Source organism: Podarcis raffonei, chromosome 14, assembly GCF_027172205.1.
Source record: "Podarcis raffonei isolate rPodRaf1 chromosome 14, rPodRaf1.pri, whole genome shotgun sequence".
NCBI classification, from domain to species: domain Eukaryota; kingdom Metazoa; phylum Chordata; class Lepidosauria; order Squamata; family Lacertidae; genus Podarcis; species Podarcis raffonei.
Genome location: NC_070615.1, coordinates 50,709,558 through 50,728,477, shown reverse-complemented (window position 1 = coordinate 50,728,477; position 18,920 = coordinate 50,709,558). Strand labels below are relative to the sequence as shown.

Here is an 18,920-nt window from a genome sequence, read left to right as displayed (position 1 = left end):
GCCTGAACATGTATTTTGCCATCTCAGGATCACTGTACTATGTACAATCTGGAGAAAAAAGCATGACCATTATTCAGTATTGTGACATGGACCTTCCTGCTTTAGAAAAGACTTCTTTCTTGAGAACAGTGGCAGCTTGCTCTTCCATATTGTATCTGTAATTGGTTTGGATTGCTCCAGAATGAATTAACATAAGACAGTTTGGTACTAACCATTCAGAGATTTATCAGTTTGCTGGTGTCTAAGTATTGCTGCACTATATGCATTTCTGAATGTCAGAGGAAATGGAACCCAGGCTTACATGGTAGCAAAATGGTTCATATTCCAGTATCAGAAACACTGGCAGGAAGACCTTATTGCTCTCTTGGTATTTCAGCACTCAACATTCACATCAGCAGCAGTTTAGGTTGCAATTCTATGCCCACTTTCCTATTGAACTCAACAAAATTTAAATGGCTGCTGAGGGACGTGGATGTGTTGCTGAGAAGAACTCAAGAAGCTGAGAGGGAACATGGGTAGACCTTACCAGTCTGGAGGCTAGCTTTTGTTATATTCTCCTGCCACTGGGATCCATGTAAAAAAATAATGTTTGCTGGGATCCATATTAAAAAATGTTTAGTATATGTCTGCTCTACTACTTCCCCTCTCAGCATGCATGTAAAGTCAAATCAAGTTCACTTAACTTTGCCTACTTCTTTCTTACATAGATCTTGAAACAGTCAGTGCCATGAAATTTCCAGGAATAAATTTCTGCAGCCACAAACATGTATAGTCTTCAACCATTGCTGGATCAAATGGTTGAGAGACTAAATGTACAGACTACAAAATTTGATTCACAGTGATTTTTCCATTAGGGACAATGTGCTTTCATATTTTCATAATCCTACAGAAATAGGATATATGAACTTTCCTTTTTTTAGTTCTATGAATTTTCCCCCATCACTTTGTGAAGGAAAAAATGCTGCCTTGTTTTTAAGCAATCAAATTAATCCCATCAAAAGCTCAAATAAATATTTTGATTTTTCTTTCAGTCCTTTAACAAATGTGCACCTGCCTATGTCTGTACAAGACAGATAATGCAGTAATACCAAGGAGAGTAGACAGACAAAAGCTGAAAGACTAGGGCAAAATGATTCCTCCTACAGCTGTTAGTAGCTGTGGAAAGCTTCCCATTCTCATTGGCCTGGCTTGCATGCCACAGTAAGCCAAATTATGGCTTACTGAGACCACACAAACATGCTGGCTCTCAGAGAGGAGCTCATACCACCTTCGCTCCGTCCTTGGATTTTCGGCACATGGCGACACTCTCCTCCTTAAGCATGATCTGGTTTGTCCTATAATTTACCTTACGGTGTGCCATGTTCTGTGCTAAAAGGACTGGGAAAAGGAGCCAGCACATTCCCAGGGGCCTGATAAGCTACAGTTTGGTTTACCATGGCATGCAAACAAGGCCACTGTATGTAGATTATATCTGTATTCCTGCATATAGGCTAATATAGATTCTTGAGAAATGTAACTATTAACACCCATATACTGACTAGACATTAAGGGTGTAATGAGCCCCACGTAGACAGGATACTGGTCAGAGGAGGAATAGGGTGAGAGTGCGGAGTGCAGAGTTTGAAATTGGGGAGAGGCCATGTGTTGGGAGATGGAGTTACCGGTATATGTGTTTGTATAGAAACCTCTGGTATGTGCAGATTTCTGTCACCTACATTGTTCCACCAGCTTTTGCATCTGGCCCCCAGAAGGTTGTTCATGAGGGAATGTGACCCTCAGGGTGAAAAAGTTTCCACAACTGTGAGCCATTACCTCTTTTATTGTTTTGTCACAAAGCAAGCATGAACCAGATATCTGATTCCCCTTTTGAGAGGAGAAAAACACTGGTCTGTTTCTCAGAAATTATTGGTGCTGTTTTAAATCTGGGAAAATAGCTCAATTATTAACAAGGTGACAGCTTTCATATATGCACTCTGCATTTGTAAACAAAAGTTTCTAAAGGATGATGATTTTGATTGTCAAGGTGATAATTAATCATTATTACTTATCACTTATAAGCTGTTTAATTAGTAAACTCCAGATGTCCCTTTATATAAACATCACCAATCAGCAAATAAGTGTGACAAGTTGCTGGTTGTGCTTATTAGTTAGAGGTCCCATTTGAACTTCCCAGTTGCATTATTCTAATGCAGCTTTTCACTGCCTGAATTCATCAACAGAACTGAACATATTGATCCCACAAATCTGCTCATCCCATTCCCATAAAATCTTCAGACAACCAAGGCAGCAGTACTATGGGTAAAGTGAAGGTAAAGGGACCCCTGACCATTAGGTCCAGTCGTGACTGACTCTGGGGTTGCGGCGCTCATCTCGCTTTATTGGCCGAGGGAGCCAGCGTACAGCTTCCAGGTCATGTGGCCAGCATGACTAAGCCACTTCTGGTGAACCAGAGCAGCGCACAGAAACGCCATTTACCTTCCCGCCAGAATGGTACCTATTTATCTACTTGCACTTTGACGTGCTTTCGAACTGCTAGGTGGGCAGGAGCTGGGACTGAGCAACGGGAGCTCACCCCGTCACAGGGATTCGAACCGCCGACCTTCTGATCGACAAGTCCTAGGCTCTGTGGTTTAACCCACAGTGCCACCCACATCCCAGTACTATGGGTACGTCTTTCCAAATGTTTACATTTCTGCCTTGTAAGAGAAATTACACATAGATCGTGTGCCACTTTCTACTTATTCTTGATGGATAAAAGCAAACTGCATTGTTATCTTCAGTTGAAATCATTTTGTAATTTCATTCAAGGACCGTAACGCTTTCTAATTATACCAATGGTGAGTATACAAAAGTAAAATGTGCATTCATTACTTCCCTAACTTTTGCCTCTGGCCCTGCCTATCCCTGGCACATTGGCCTATGATAGTTGCCAAAAGGAATGGAGCCCTTGGGCTGAAAAGGGTGCCCCAGCCCTGCTCTACCCTGTGACAGTTCAAACTCCTTGGAAATTTGCAATTTTTTTGAATATTTGTTCTGGCATATAGAAAGCTGCTACTGCAGGGAGAAAGGAAAAGGGATAGCCTAGACCTACAGACAGTTTTTCTACTTATGGGCAAGTTTTGTTGGGGTCTTTTAAAAAGTAATTTAATTATTTGTTTGTTATGATTCCCCCCCCACACACACCCTTTTTTACTCAAAAAGTCCCAGGGCAGGTTACAGCAGCAAAATATACAATTATAAAACAAATAAAAGCAGTTATAACCATGAAACAAGAAAAGTGTAAAACCAATTAAAACAGTTTCATATAAAAAACAATTGCAATCAATCCCATAGATAAAATAGTTTAAAAATAGTTCCAGTACAGATGCATACTTTCACCGTATGAAGGGACATTAAAAATGCAAATTGTCCTGCAATCTCAAGTGGTGCAATGTGCAACACCACCTCATTACCCACTAATTCTGCTGATTGTATGTACCAGTTGCAATAACAGGATACATTTAATAAAGGTTTGAGGAATCTAGGTGCTATATATATATATATATATATACTCACACACACAATAGAAGGCAAAGTTAATAAATATAATCATTGGAGATTCTCAAGGCCGATAAAGTATGTGTTATTTAGATGCAGATTTTTCTCTCTGGATTTACAGTGGGAGAGCAATTAGGACCTCAGACTTTTGCACCCATGAGGTGACTAATGCAGGGCCCTCGCCTGGATGCAGCAGCAGTCTTCTGACATTCCTTTGATGGCTCGCTCAGGCTCCTCTGGCTGTTTCCCATGACAAATGATACAAGTCATGTATCATTAGGGAACTACACAAGCTACCTGAGAATCTATTTACGAATAATTACAGGCCTAATACTGTTTTGAATATGTGGTCTTAATTCACACATAAATCCTGAGATGTCACTCCATAACATGGTCACCACTACCACTTCTTAAGATACCCACAAATGCACCTCATAGTTAAGCAGTGTGCAGGAAGCAACCCTACACACATTCACCTGGGAATAAGGCCCATTCCATTCAATAAGTCTCACTTCTGAATAGACATACAGAATATTAGTGTTCCATTTCAAACATCCAACCAATCACTAAATGGAGTGGTTTTTAACTAGAAAATGAGAAGACCTGAAAGATAGTCTCAGCCATTCTATGTGCAATTGTTCCCTGTGTTCTGCAGGAGTGAGCATCCTGCAGATACCAGGGTGTCAGAAATGGACCTTTGGTGTGGTGGAACCTAGCCTTTGGAATTCACTGCCATTATATATCAGGTCTGGTCCATGGGGTCCATGCTCTGGTCCATGGGATCACGAAGAATCGGACACGACTAAACAACTAAACAACAACAACATATCAGGCAAGCACAATCTCTATTGTCTCTTTAGTGTTGAAGACTTTGCTCTTTCAAGAAGTGTTATCCTTGTCAGTATCTTATTGGATTTAAAATTATTTTTTATATATGTAATGGCTTTTGTATTTGAGTAGCTTCATGGGAGAAAATTAATAACTGAAATAAATAATATGATTAGTTAGCTCATTTCACTGTGAGTAGGGATTTCCCTGGTAGTTTCCCTAAAACTTTGAACTGATCATTAATACATAGGATATGTACACTGCAAACCTAATCATATTTAAGCAGATATAAATCACATGAGCTCAATGAGGTCTTTCTCCTTAGTGAGCTTAAGATTGCACTGCTAAACGCAATGTTCTTTATTCTTCTGTACTTTTTTCTATTTTCTATTTATCTACAGTATATATTTAATAAAATATTCTTTGTCTTCAGATACTTCACTTGACTTATACTTCCACTTCTGCCTGAGACTACATTTGTCACAAATAAATAAGCTTCTGAAGGCAAGCAGAGCTACCTTCAATTTCTGTCATACAGTCTGCTCCCCAAGATGATGCATTGCATTTTTGTCAGGTTTAATAGTCCTAATTTGGTTTGTCTTCTTAGAAGGGCTTTTCAATTGTTTGTAACTTCATATGTTAACATTATAAAAGAAGTTGATGGAAAAGTCCACATAGAGGCAACTGAACTTTCTGAGATTAAAGTCAATTACTGTAAAATTGGTGTCAGTGTTCTGGAGCAAAACAGTTAACACCTGGATAGAGTTCTACAAAAGGATAACCTTTTATGGCACAGAAAACAGAGGAAAGTTCGGCAACAACCATGTTAAAAGGTAATAAGCCATGTTGTTTCAATTGAGTATGTGTCATCTTGGGAAAAAGAAAATTGGAAAACTGTGGGGTGGGGGGGTGGGAAGACTGTGGAGCACAGCATGGTTTGACCGGCTATAAAATTGAATGGAAACATTCTTGCTAGGACAAAGGACATGCAACAAAATGGTTCGTTTGTTTACTACTACTACTATATTGTTGGAGTGAAAACAGGATAAAAGTGGCATCTTTTTTATTAAAACCATTGAATTTCAACAGTCACTGAAACTATCACTTTACAAAACTATTGGTACTTTCACATGATAAAGATTTGCTGCTCACAATTGCATGGGCATTTTTGCTACATTGATAAAGATTCAAAGAACATGATGAATTTATGCAATTAAGTTTTTGTTTAGATTATTAGAATGAGTCATAATTGATTGCTCATCTCCCTAACTACATTAATGACTCCCTAATTAGCAAAACTTATCAGTATCTGTGGCTGGAGGGTTAATGCCTAGTGAAAAAAGTACAGGTGTGAAATAACTCAATTTACAATATCAGAAAATGTTAATGATCTCTCACAAAGAAGCAAGGTCCCATGAAAAATAATCTGAATTCCTATTACTACCTACTGACAATCAGAGTTTTACATCATGCAGAAATTACTATACTTATCTTCTCATTAGCAACTAATCTCACTCATTCTTCTTGCCAAGCCAATTATAAGAAATTTTCTAGACTGAAATGAATTAATAGGACATTTGGACCTCAGTCATTTTTCTCATGACTGAATAATTGATAACTACTTGTACATAAAGCCAACACTGCTGTGTTGTGTAATCACCAGAACTAAGAACAATAAAAGCTTTTAAATATAAAATTAATATAAAGTTCTGTCACTTTATAATGAATTAGCCATCATATGTTTTTAGTATAGAATTATGTTATACTGTTGTAGGGGAAATACGAAATACCAAATCTCACCATAAAATTAATGTATTAGAGCCAAAAAAATTTAATGAACATATTAAAATCATAGACAGACCAACATAAAATTTGGAATTGGGTTTAAATGTGAGACTTTGGGGGGGGTTGAGTGTCTGGGTATATGAAATTAATTTTGAATTCAACAATGGAGAAAGCATCCACTGGAATATCAAATTCAGATTCTGAATTCACAACTGAGGTGAAAAACAGATGATTCTGAAAATGTAGAGTCAGCACCTAATCATTAATTGTGAGACAATATTGAGCAGCTACCATGGAGCCGAGAAGGTTTTAAGATGAAATAAAATAATTCATATGTGAACAAGCCATCAGAATTATAATATTCTAAAGAGTAGTTTCATTTATTTAAGCCACAGTTTTATGGATGTTTTATCTTTGGAGTTCAAACCAGAGTAGGCTTTCTATACAGCAAATAGAGTCCCTTTCTACATTAAATCATAGGGACAATGGCTGTTTCTGATCATTGTCTGCAGGCTGTGAATTCTGTCATAAGCCTCACAGCAATGCTGAGATAAGGCTTGAATTGTCAGGCTCTGACGCAAGAGGAGGAGGTAGAAACAGAGAGGGGGCTACAAGGTAGAAACCTGGGTCGGAGGAGGGGGGAAATCTCTTTTCTCACCAACTACAGCCAGTCTGAAAAGGGGAGCAGGGATGCCACTGTCACCTCTCCCCAAATTTCCGGCAGAGTGAAGAGCCTCAGTGGGGGCCGCGGAGAGCTTTGAGCAGCCAAGAGGAATGGTGGAGCCAGAGGCTGAAGGAAACAAACAGGAGTTCCAACAGAAGGGTGCAATCTTGCTGCCTAGAACCAGCACTGCCTTGCAGGAGGAAGAAGACCCACCCATCCGGGAAGAGGACACATTTGCAGGCTGGACATTCCCACAAGGTGAGTAAATCTCACAGGTGAGTTAATCATCAAGCATTGCTTTTAAAAGCTTGACAGGCAGGACATGGAAACTTGTTGGAATGTCTTTGTTGATCCCATCCTGTTCTGAACTTTCCCCCCTTCTCTGGAACTCCTGAACCATGACTCCCAAGCCTTGTGTCTGCTGCTGAACCTGCTATTTGCCTCAATCTAAATCTCTTTCTTACTTACAAATAAGAGCCTCTGCTTGCATGTTGTGGGTGGGCAAATTTTTCTAGAGAACGACAGAGACATTGATTCTGGTAGCTGGAAGGGCCAGCTACTTCAACATTCCCTAGGTATAAACATCTAATCTGCTCAAAGTTTAGATCTGCCTTTTTATTGGCTTTTACCAAGATTAAGGACAGCAACTATCTAGGGCTCCTTTCTGACTATTTTGAAGTCAAGTTAGGAATGAAGGGGCAGACTGTAGATGCTTCTTTTTGAAACCTCTAACATATCTGAGGCACCTCATAACAGATCATTTCATCAAAGCTATGACAAATTATACCTTCCACTATATTTTAATCCATTTGCATTTTATGGGCCTTTGGACCAACTGTTTACAAATGTCTCTTACCTCTGCACCTGTGTTTACATGGACTTTCCTTTAAAACAGTAAAGGCAAACTATACATGACAAGAGGAGACACATTTCTTCCAACATGGGTCTTCCCATTCATGTCTATAGTGAGGCTGGGATGCTATTTAAAGCAAACTGAGCAGGAGATGAACAAAGAAAGAACTCCCACTTTCAACAGAAAATAAATGCCCACTAGCTTTGCTTTTAATCTTTTTAGTTAAAATATTCTGAAGATCAAAGCGGCCTTTTCATGCCAATGGCTAGTATAAGAAAAATGCCTTCAAGCAAACTGTTCAGTGAATCCATAAGTCATCACAGAGCAGAACAGGGAACACAAATCTGCAAAAGGTCAATGGATAACAAGAATTTTTTTTTGCATTCTTGAAAAACTTTCATTTGAAAACTACTTTGAAATAACCAGTAAAAGGAGAATAATTGGGTATGGGTCCTACTAAACAGACAAGTGCTAAATAATCATAATAATGAACTTCAGGAATAGGATCAAGTGAATAGTATGCACATGTGTATTGAGAGGAAATGCTACTTTTTATTTATTCTATTTGCTACATTATATCATCCCTTTCCACAAAGAAGTTCAAATAAGCACACATGGTCCCCACACCCCATTTTATCCTTGTAACTACTGTGTAAAGTAGTTTACACAGAGATTGTGACTGACTCAGTGAGCTACATTGCTGAGCAGTGGTGTGAATTCAGGTCTCCCTAGTCCTACTCCAAACTTTATATACTGCACACTTCCATGGGTGCATGCAAACCATGATGGTGTCAAATAAAAAATAGGCATGAAAGGAGAATTCCTTGATGCCAAGATCCAGGTTTGGGGAAAGTATTCTTTGATGTGAGAACACCAGCAGAAATTTAAAATCACAAAATATGCAGCAATGTAAAGCATGGAAATATAGACTGTTAGACCTTTAATATATGTGCCCTTGTGAGTTCCAAAAGTGTACCCATAGATCGTTGCTCCCCCCAAATATGCCCAAATATGCCCTTCTGGTACTGGTTCCCGTCTTCCCCTAGCATAGAAAAAGGCCACACAATTGGTAAGTTAAAATTTGGTTAATTTACAAGCTCTTCCAAGGTCAGGTTCATGTGCCATACATGAGTCAGAAAACTTGGCTTAGTCACAGTGATGAAGTGTCTAAATTATTGGTATAGGAACTCTCAAGAAAGGCTTGTTAGAGCCATGTGGTCTGAACTTGGAGCAACCACCTCAGAACCTCTTCACACGTTGAGCTTCTCTGGTAGACCAGGATGAACCAGGCTTGATGATCTCCCTCCCAAGGTGAGGGGGAGTGACCTAGTTAAGTTTTGCAGGACAGCTTACTTCCTTCATGCATTAATTAGATTTAAGCATGATAGTTATATGAGGCTAGTTTCCCTACAAACCCGACACCCAGAAAAGTGAAATAAAATGTCACTATGCACTATTTTGCTGCACCATAAACAGCACTATTGCAGTTTGTTATTTCACCTCATTTTGTTTGCTCAGATCACAAGTTTAAATTCCACATATTCTATAGTCACCCAAAGAAGTATATTGTGTTAAAGCTCAATGAAGTTATAAACTCCTTCAGGCTAGTTAAATTTACATTAAAATTTCACTTATACCATATAAATACTTTCAGAATACAGTACAGTCAGTGTGGGTTAGTGCATAGAGATTTTACTAGAATCTGAGAGACCGAGGTTCAAATTCCCACTTCGCCACAAACCTCCTTGCATGCCCCTGGGCCTGTCCTCCTCTTTCTCAATGTTGTTGCAAGGAGGAAATGGGGGAGGAGACTATATTCACCATGTTGAGATAATTGTAATAATAATGATCATTGCCCATTTTCTAGAGGATATAGTATAATGCCTTCCAAACATTTCAGCTCAGAAACCAATGAATAGGAATATACAGTACAACCACTTACTATTTCAATTGATTGTTTCTGAGAGAAAACAAAGTATGTTTGAATTATTATGAGCGGGATACAAAGGAGGTCCTCGCTTATTTCTTTGTGACGTCTTCTTAGCTAAAGTTTTTGGAATGCTACAGAAAAATCATAATTTGGCCAGAAGGCGGAGTTTATGGATTTCATTCAAATCCCCATTGCATTTGCTTTCATAATTCAAACACTGGCTTCATTTGCACATGATGCTAGTTTAAAATAAGCCTCGTTTTAAACAAACTATGGTTTAACATGAACAAGACAGTGTTCAGTTCTCAAAAAAAACCATAATTGGAAGTCAATGTTTATTCTTGGCTTACCACTCATGATTTCTTTGGAGAAACCAATAATAAGTGCTTGTCTGCATGCAGTGCTAAGCCCAGGAGTCAAACTCTGGTTTCTTTCCTCTCAGTGTGGTATGGGTAGGAGCAGAGGAGAAACAAATCAAGCACTATTGAGTAGAATGCACTAACACATTCCTTGCTAGCTTTAAACCATAGTTTGTTTAAAACATTAAACTCTGGCTTGATGCTGCATGTGAACCAGGCCACAGCCAACTCAGTATGTAATTTTTAACCAAGATGCAATGTTTTGCAAGGGTAAAGAAAGACTGAAATGGCTGTAAATTGGTTTTCAAGTAATTGGAAAACAAACTTCTCAGTCTGCATGCAGGGGCCATTACAGAAAAAAAATATTTTAAACATGGCTAACGTTTCAATAAACTACACTCATTTTTGTTGTTAAGAAAACTCAGTAGACAAACTGCAGCACAGCACATGGTTTCCTGGTAGAGTGACTGCATGGGAGTTTCAGTGAGGAGCAGTACACATTCCATGAATGCACAAATGCTCTTCAGAGACATCAAAATGTGATTTAAACAACTGCTTCCCTTCTACACATAATTAGAATGTTAGATGGCCAAGTGGATATTGCACTCAGAGCTTCATTCTAGCCTTTAAACAGACAGTGATCAGATGGCTTATTATCTTTATACCATAGTTAACATAATTAAAAAATTAAACCTATTTTTCTCTAATCCTACAGATTGTTTATAGATATGGTTTTGAGTATGTATGACAAAACAAAATGACTCTGAGAGAGAAGAGCAGACTTATTTAGCTACTCGCAGCAAGGGTTAATTTAAATCCTGATAAAGTCTTCAATCAAGCAATACTCAAATTTTACAGATATTCAGCTGTAATGTCATTTTCTCGCACTAACCTGTCAGTCAGAAAGGCTAAGGAATGATAAAACTGCCATCCCCACTAGCTTATATATATCTTGCTTGATTAAATCTCTTTCTGGAAGACATCCATCTTTTGTTCAATCTCCAGTGAGCATTTGTGTATTGATTATTCTCTGGATGAAAGAACAAAACAAAAACTATTCAATAGTCAAAAAAATTAATGTAAAGGGATGAATGATAACTAACACAGCAGCAGGATTTTCCTAGAAAACTATATCACATCTGCTCAGTATCTTTAATAGTTCCAAATGAAAAATTCATCCAAAGGGCAGTTTATAATATAAAAACTCAAAAATATATAACATAATAACAAAAAATAACAATGACCCCCACATACAGACACAGTTTAAAAGGCCATAGATTTTTTTGTAATTAGCCAAAGGCTTGGGAGAAGAGGAATGTTTTTGCCTGGAGCCTAAAGACATGTAATAAAGGTGCCAGGCAAGCCTCCCTGGGAAAAGCATTCCATAAGGGGGGAGCCACCACTGAAAAGTCCCATTATCATGTTGCCATCCTCCAGACCTCTCATGTGAAGAAAGGCCTCAGATGATGATCGCACGGTCCAGGTCGGTTCATATGCAAAGAGACAGTCTTTGAGGTACCTTGGTCCTGAGCCATTTAAGGCTTTATAGGTCAAAACCAGCACTTTGAATTGGGCCCCAAAACTAATTGGCAGCCAGTGCGGTCAGGTCACGATTGGGCCTGTAAGTGACAAGCAGGAATCTGAGCATTCAATTCCTTCCTTTTAACTGTTGCTACTTGAATGCCTCTTCTGCCTATCCAGAAAAGCAGAGTCTTGTGAAACATGTACTGTGTTGCAGCATCAATGATGAGACAATGAAGCAGAAAAAAGAGGCATTGCTGGAAATACCTTGTCACAACCTTCTGCAAAATATGCCAAAGCTACTGAGAATGACAGGCTCAATGTGTTTATTATTCTCAAATGCCAAACCAGGCTTTCTAAGGGCAAAGATCCCTTAAAAATGGCTTGCTCCTATTTCATCTTGTAGGTTAGATATCACATACTAAAGAATAATAGCAACAATGGCAACACTTAAGCATTCAAACTATGCTGCACTCATATTGCATTTTAAGGAAACGATATGATTCTATTAGTCTTTGGGTGAGGTGGACTATCCAAATGGGCCCATCACTCTTGCAGGGAGGAACTGTCACCACCATCCCAAACTTTACCACATGCTGGACTGACCATTACAGTAGAATGCTTTACATCAAGTGTTTGCCCTGCTCATTGTGTTCAACCAATGACCATTTGATACAACCCCATGGTTGGGACAGAGGCTATGAAGTCCTAGGTTGTAAAGCAGCAGCCTCCATGCAGATGTTAAAGTCACCCAGATTACACAAATTCATGATGGCTATGCTCTACCCCCACAGTTGGATACAGCAATGCTTCTGAGTGCTCTTGTGCTCATGTTCTGCTCCCTGGTTTCCCACAGGCACCTAGTTGGCCTCTGTGAGAACAGGATGCTGGACTAGATGGGCCATTGGCCTGATCCAGCAGGCTCTTCTTAGGTTTTTATGTGAATATTTATGCCTACAATGACTTTAGATAAGTCCAAGAGATGAAGAAATTCTTGTAAATTGTTAAATGGACAGAGGACATGTAGAACAAATACTGTATCAATAGTGTTCAAAGTCTGTAGAGAGAATTATGGCACGATCCTACGCATAGCTAACTCAGAAGTATCACTGAGTTCAGTGAGACTTCTAGAGAAGTGGGTATAGGATTGCTCAGTTGCTTCAACAGGAATACAATGCCTATGAGGGGGGCTTTATGGTAACTATGACAAGGAGTTTCCTCGTTAGTTGTGTGTATGTCATTTCACTATAACTACCAAATTGCTCTAATCTGCATAATGTAAGTATGGCAGATTGTGTCTGTGATAAGCACCAACCAGGTTGCCTCTCTTCAATGTTACAAATCAATTTCTTCTCCTTCCTACATGTGAGTGTGAACAATTTCCATTTTTAAGTTGCATGTTAAAACTGAACCTACTAGTTAGAAATTGTTATTACTGACATTTTTACTAAGGTACGTGGGAGGGTTTTGCTAACCAAACTCCTGCAAACTGAAAATATGAGGCTAATATTAGTCTTCAGAAAACATACTGTATTGGCCTGAATATAAGCCTCACATTTTCCCCCAAATTCTGACCATGAAAAGTTAAAGTACAGCTTATATTTGTGACCTTACGGTATGCAGCCATGAGCACAGGGCAAACAGCACCAGGAGCATAGCAAAGTGGAACCCGCCCCATGCGTAGTCCCCCGTCCTCTCCCCCAAGGCCAGGAAGGGAAAGAGCAAGGAAGGGTAAATGCAGCATAGCTCCCCTCCCCCCGCCCAGTACGCAACCAGGAACAGTGAGAAATGGAGCAGCTTATATTCAGGTATTTTTTCTTTCCCCCCTCCAATTTTAAAGGTGTGGCTTATATTCGAGTGCGGCTTATATTTGGGCCAATATGGTATTGGTGCTGAACATTTTTTCTGACATGACCAATAAATATGTAAAGATTCACAAATTACAAACCCTGTGCTGAGTTCATTGGCTTTGACTGGTGTTTGATTTGTTGAGAGAAGTCCATTGGTGTCTTTTTGGGAGTGAGAGGTAACATTTCATTGACCCTCAGGGTCCCTTCCAATTCTACAACTCTATGGCAGCAGCTCAGGTCTAATATAAGGCACATGTCTGCATTATAATATACAATCGCCAGCGCTAATTTGTTCAGTATACGCCATTATTGTCAAACAGGAAGCGTAAGTAAATTGTTGTACACTGTTCTGGTTGAATGACATGAAGTAGTGAGGTATAAAGAAACTATCATTAGAATCGCTTCACAAAGAAAGAAGAAAATGAATTGGCTCTTACTGTAGTTAAGGAACAGATACTAGTATTTCTTAAGTAAAGATGCTTAAAATAAGAAGGGTGTAGTTCAGGAGCCTGGATCAATAAGTTCATAACCATATTGACTGAGCATCTATTTTCCTGCTTCATGTCACATCACCCACAAGATGTCACTCACACAAATGTCTTCCCAAATTTCATGTATCGTTTTTGCTACCTGCTGCTTAATGACTGACTTGTTCACTGGATAAAAGTATATAGCTAATGACAGAAAAACACAAATGCAGTAATTGGACAATCAAGTATTTTATATGTAAGATTGATATAGAAGGGCTCACATTAGAACTCCTCCATTCAATAAAAGCTAAGAGAAATATATCATGTAAGCATTCTTTAGAACAATCATTTAGTTTTATTTTATCATCTGTTTAAATTGCCTGTTTAGTTTACTTTGCTGAATTAATTTGTATGCTTTAATATTATTATTATTAGTAGTAGTAGTTATTACTATGGTAGTTATTTTTGTTTGTATTCTTTGTTTCTTTGAAGACTGTTAGCTGCCCTGAGAATATAAATCTATGTTGAAGGTACAAAATATAAATTATGTAAATAAAATAAATAAAAAACTCCAATTCTATTTCGCATTTCTTAGACTACTGACACCTAGTCAAAAAAGAAAGAAAGAAATAGACCTTCAGTTTTCTTAAATCTATTTCTTTTCAAATAAATTACTTATTGGGACTTTGACTGACTCTTGCATAGGTACAGCCATCTTTTCCTAGATGAATGTAACCTTAAGAAAAATAGCATGAACAATCATTTTGCATGGAAAAAAAATTCACCAAAGGGGTTGCCCTGTTAAATGAGGTTCTGAATAAATACCATGCCCTGGATCAGAATTTCCTATTTAAATGGTAATTGTAAAGACATAGCCCCATACAGTATTTTAGTACCAGAGTCTCTAGAACCATTTGAGAACAATTTTGTCATCTGCTGCTTTGTTGAAAATCTGGAAAGATTTTGCATAAAACAAGCAATCAGATGTAGAATGTGGCTGATGACATCTTATTAATAGGTTTGCACAGTATCATTTTTATTAGCGTAATAGACTTGCTCCCCTAGAAGACTCTTTAAAAAAATATCTCATTTCACTTGAAAATAGTATTGTATGTTGGAAACAAATGAATATGTGAAATATGCACCCAAACCAGTTTTACAACCAAACTCCTGGTTATATGCAAAATGTATTGCTATATCACAGTTCATAAGTTCCACTGCTCAAGGAATACACTCTTAGGGTTCCAGTATTGTTACAATGGCTTTAGTGATACTTTGGTCAAGATTTTGGTATTCTTGCACAGTCAGCTGAACCGTCTTCTGATCTAAGTGAGCAATTTCCCTCATTGCACTCTATGGAATGTAAAGGCCCACAGAAACCATATAGGCAAATATGCAGTGACTAAAATAAATAGATCAATGGTGGGAGATTCCTGCAGGACCAAACTGGCCAAGTCTTCTTGTACCACCTATCCCACGGGGTCAGGACGCCTAAGAATTCAAATCAACCTTCTGTCCATTCCTGATCTAAAGGACTCTTTGGAACCTGACCATTGTTAAGAAAACAGGTATCCTGTGTCTCTGCAATATTTTAAAAAGCCAGTTTCTCAAAGGATTGCTTTATATAACAAGGAGAAATACTTGTTTGGTTCTCTTGGTGTATTCAATAGAGCACAAAACTTTAGAACCAATAGAATTCTGCCCACAAGGCATATTTTCCCTATTAACAAACTATGCTTTTCAAGTCCTTCACAGCATTACTGGGACATAAACATCCCTATTAACAATAGCATGTTCTTCACCTGCTAAATCGGTTTACCCCTCAGATAGTAATTTGACTAGTGTGCACAAAGCAAAAGAAAAATTTGTGTGCATTTGCAACCTACTGATCTATTTCTAACAAAGAAAGAGGCATAACTTTCAAACTACAGGTTGCAGTCAAGGTTCCTCTTGAAAATTACATCAAGGAAAGAGCCAGAGCTTTGTCACTTTTCAAAAGCTTGAGCTATACCAAGTAAAAATGGTAACTTTAAAGTCAGGAGTGTTATTAAGTCTGTCACTTGCTGTCACCACAGGAGCTATCTTCACTTGTAACAAACACTTATGATGGCCAGACTTCTTTTGTCTGGGAAAAATGAGCATACCTTTTTCCAACAGAAAGTAATATTCCTTAGACAAAACCAATTTTACCCCTACACAGTTACATAAAGTAATATTAGAACACTTTATTGGATAATAAATGTGGGCTTGAATTTAAGAAGAAGTGAAGAAGAAGAAAAACCAGACCTCTTCAATCTGTTCATATACTGAACCGATTTGTATCCCAATTTAGTTACTGAAGAGTTGATAGACAAATTGATATATGAATATCCCCAAGCTCTGAAGGTTTTATCTAGCATTCTGTAGAATTGAATATTTACAAGCAGTAACGATAAGCTGAGAATTGCAGGCTGCAGAAGTATGAACGATGAAATGCTTTACTAGAAAAGTAATAGAACACCATCTACCTCCATTATGATTTGCAATGGATGGCAAAATTCCTTTTGGACTGAGCAATTAGATTTTTGTGTATATGCTTCTCCCAATATAAAATACTAGCAACAGAACAATATAGCATTCTACATCTGTTATAAAAGCTAATGTGCTAAATTATCATTAAAAGCAGCTAAAAAAAACCTAAGCTCAGCAGATTGCTCACCATCTAATGCACACTGGAGGAAATTCTACTCAAAAGATTGCATATCATAATATATTGTTCCACCATCTATACCACCCCAAAGAACCTTGCACCCAAGGCTTTGTTTTAATACACTACACAGTTTCTGTGTTCTTACTACAAAGAGCACAACCGGCATCATTTTGGTTACAGAATAGGGTTTTGCATCATCTGTCTCACACACAAACAGTTTACATCAACATGATTTTAAGAGGAAGCAGTGTATGTGATGCTACAAACAGAGATTATATCATGATCCATATAGGCCAAGGTCCAAAGACCCACCCAACTACCTTCATGTACCTGATGGCTTTTGAATTGTATTTCTCAAGCCTTACCTATTTTGCATGCAAACTGCTCTTGAAAGTGTGAGGAATTTAAAAAGCCTTTTGTGATGCAGCATATGGAAGGGGAGGAACCCTGATGTTCAAAGGAAAGACAGAGAAGGATATCATTAGATGTTGCAGTCTGGCTATAGTATACTACATACTACAATATTCTGTTTTACAGCTCTCTATATTGAAGTTCCCCCAAAGATAGTTTTCTTAGGGTACACTAATTGGCAGGCAGTTCATAGCTGTCTCTCAAAGTTCACATGCACCAGCACTCCAACCAGTGCTTGCCCTGGAAACCAATACCTGCCAAGCAGTTGACAGCCACAGTATCATTGTAATTCTATTTTTAATAATAAGGATAAAAAAATGTGTGCACATTTAGTTCAAAATGATGTTGTGTCTATCATGTGTCCCAGCTTTCCCCCAAAAGCTTTGGGCAGTGGAGGTGGGACTTTTCCTTCCAAAGGAAGTTCACAAATCACTCTTCTTTTTAACCAAAACAGTCTTGCTATCCTAAGGATAGCAACTGGGCTTGTACCAAATCAAACCTCCACAAAAATGAGTCAAACTGCTGCATTAGCAGACCAAAGTGACCTCCCTGGGGCACAAGCCTAGGCAGTGTTTATGGAGGTCCTGGGCTGCCCAGACAACAATACCCCGCTCTCGGCTGTGCTGAGGAAAACTGCAAGAGTTGCCAGAAGGAGGTGTAAAGAGCACCATCCAACTGCCTTAGGGACTCTACTCTGTATTTCTGTAGGGTTTATTCCTTAGCCTTTTCTTCTCCCAAAGATATTCCACAAGGCAGCGGAGGTTTAAGATCAGAAAAGTCCTTCCTCTAGATGGGCTATCTTCCAAGATGGATGAACCCCATCTGCAGGCTTCCCTCTACAGTACTTGCAGAAACTGCCTTCTTGAATGTGGGACCCACCATTGGTCTCATCTGCCAGAGCCTGTCTTCGCATGCAGGGGAAGTCCCTAACTCACGGAGGGTTTGAGACCCATCAGCCACATTCACCTGGTTTAATCTGTTTAACCAGTTGAACCCGTTTCCTGAGATGTGGCTGCTGCCACATGCTGGCAGCTTCTAGGAGCCACAGGTGAGAGCTGAGTGCAAGGTGTGGACCAAAAGTGGACAAACTACCCCATATATCTGTCTGTGTATTAAATTTTGTTTAATAAATAAAAATATTAAAACTATTAATTGTGTGTGTATTCTCAATTAACTATATTAATTGTGTATATTAAATAATAACTCCTTAATTTATGATATAGAAATTTAATTTAGTTTGTGGCCCACATGTTCTGTGTCTTGTAGTCTGAATGGCTGGATCACCCTTGGGTACAAGATGGAATCCTGTGGGATACACCGGACAGCTCCCATGGTGCTGAACAGTAACCTCCCATACTTATTTTCTGGAAACAGACCAAGAGGTAGGAGTGGAACCACTGAATTACAGTGCGCACAACCCCCACCTATCTGAGACGCCTCTGTGGTATCGAAAGCCCATGAGAGATCAAGAAAAACAAGCAGGCTCACTCTCTCCCAATAAATGCTATCAACCACAGGCAACCAAAGCAGTTTCAGTGCCATGGCCAGGCCTGAAACCAGACTGGGATGGATCCAAGTAATCAGCTTCCTCCAAGCATGTGTGAAGTTGGACCACCACTACCTTCCCAAACACCTTGCCCAAAAAGGAGCTGTAATGAACCAGGATCAGTCACTCACTGCTACAGCTTAAGTGAGCTGTGTCATACAACAGAAGTCCAGGTTTGCCACCAAGTGTACATTTAACAGCCACAACCCATCCAGCTCTCTGATGAGTGTGCCTTTATGATTGTGAACACATTCTTAATGCATTCCTACAGCTTATTAAACATCTACTTAAAACCACAAAGCGAACCTAAGAAACAATTGAAAAAAGAGTCTTGAGAAATATTCATTATCAGTGAATTGGCAGGTGCCCTTAAAAAAAAAAAAGGTCATCAATTTTGATTTCCTAAAAAAGGCTCAACAAGTTTGGTCCAACCCAGAAGCCAGCGGAGGTTGCTATGGTGCTGCAACAGCCATGCCA

At 38.8% G+C, this 18,920-nt stretch overlaps 1 protein-coding gene across 5 annotated transcripts in view; it reads right to left on the bottom strand.

The window, feature by feature from the left end:
- Window positions 1-18,920, bottom strand: part of SDK1 (sidekick cell adhesion molecule 1) — a 589,097-nt gene that overhangs the window by 510,463 nt on the left and 59,714 nt on the right. Inside the window, exon 2 of one of the 5 annotated variants that reach the window (XM_053365838.1) lies at window positions 10,849-10,986. The exons of the other annotated variants lie outside the window; for them this stretch is intronic. The gene's annotated coding sequence lies outside the window, so the exon portion shown is untranslated. The remainder of the gene's footprint in view (window positions 1-10,848; window positions 10,987-18,920) is intronic. 5 annotated transcript variants of the gene reach the window in all.